We start from the raw sequence: 1,600 nt of genomic DNA, 5'->3' as shown, positions 1-1,600 counted from the left end.
TTCAAAAGTACCGATTTGGCACCGGTATCGGATAAAACCTAAACGATACCCATCCCTAGTTGTGACAAAATGGATAGACAGGGATACCAGATCAGCCACCACCACTTGTGAATGTCCTCTTATAATCGCTAGGCTGTAATCTTAGTAATGCACTAATGTAGCAACACCAGCATGTTTGAAGCATGTGAAAGAAATTGAAACTATTGATGAAAAATGTTGGCTAATCCATCAGTTCTGTTCATGACCCTTCTGAAGCCTGCATTGATTTCAGATGTCTGTGGAGACAGAATCGTCAGCACTCTGTTCACCACACATGATGTCGTTCATGAGGCCATGGTGACATTGTTGCTGTGGAGTATTCTTTATTTTGTCATATTTCCCCCCAAAGTTCAGTAAAAAGCACAAAAAAGTTTAATTATGAGATTAACTTTTCTGCTCTCTCTCTCTCTCTCTCTCTCTCTCTCTCTCTCTCTCTCTCTCTGTGTGTGTGTGTGTGCATGTGTGTGTGTGTTTGTGTGTGTGTAATCCTATGAATCAGGCTAATTAATCTTCTCCATTAGCTCTCTCTGTGTCTCTGCAGTGTTTTTGTTTGAAGTGGATAATTTATTACTACAGAGGCTGTTTGCATAGACTTCATTAGAATATAAAGATCCATAAATCATTTTAATATTCTGTCTACCTGCAGCTGTCTGTCCATCTGTCTGTCTGACTGTCTTAATTCAGTCAGTGTTCTGTTAAAAATGTTTGTCACTCCAACCTCACCCTCATTCTAACAAAAGGCAGTTTTTTCCATGATATAACACTCCAAACTGCACATCCCTATACTTGTATCCATAGCAACCTGCAGCTGGCAACAACTGCAAGTTTGGCTGCTCTCAATACTCACTAACCAGCATCATTATTTCCATTCAAGGCTGAAAACAAAGCACCTCAATAAGAAAATCATTATTACTTGTATTGCTACCTCTAGTGTTAAGGCTTTACATACATATATAATTAATAAAGGCTGATAATGTCCACAGAGCTTGCTTTCTTTGTAAATCTGGTTGGCTGTTATGTATGAACTTGGTTGAACAGACACAGGGGTCATCCTTCAATTCAGCCAGATTTCCTCCATTCACCAATATCCCACTGAGCCATTTTCTGAGGATTAGAGGTGTACAAGATATCTAAGTGGCACAAAAGTGAAATCATGCTAAATTTGCTCTAGAAGAGAGTGTTTAATAGATGTGTGGATCCTACCTATATGTTCTTTCGAATGCAAAGTCATCTTTTTACGTAGCAGTGGTTGGCATACCACCTCATAGCAAAATATTTGGGCTTTGAATTTGCTGGCAGTGTGATGAGTTTGAAGAGGTATCGAGGGAAAATGTCCTTTTACCTTTTCAGCCACATTTACACATAAAAACTCCTGTTTTAGTTTTTTTTTTTTTTTTTTTTTTTTTTTTTTTTTTTTTTTGCCTGTCCCGTTTGGCTCTTTTGCCCTCAGAATTGTTGTCTAAAGGTTAAAATTTTTGGCATGTCCAGTAAAGTTACTCTCACTGAGTGTTTTCATTTAGTTTTGTTGGGTTTGTTGCATTTTTTTTATTTCTCTTAGTCA

The 1,600-nt window shown here is 37.8% G+C and overlaps 1 protein-coding gene across 1 annotated transcript in view; it reads left to right on the top strand.

Moving 5' to 3' along the window:
• LOC102204797 (thyrotropin-releasing hormone-degrading ectoenzyme) overlaps positions 1-1,600 on the top strand; it is a 266,230-nt gene that overhangs the window by 136,576 nt on the left and 128,054 nt on the right. The gene's annotated exons all lie outside the window — the stretch shown is intronic.

Source organism: Pundamilia nyererei, unplaced genomic scaffold (assembly GCF_000239375.1).
Source record: "Pundamilia nyererei isolate P.nyererei 1_Seehausen unplaced genomic scaffold, PunNye1.0 scaffold00119, whole genome shotgun sequence".
NCBI classification, from domain to species: domain Eukaryota; kingdom Metazoa; phylum Chordata; class Actinopteri; order Cichliformes; family Cichlidae; genus Pundamilia; species Pundamilia nyererei.
Note: the sequence above shows the minus strand (reverse complement) of the source record. Positions and strands in the feature narration are given on the sequence as shown.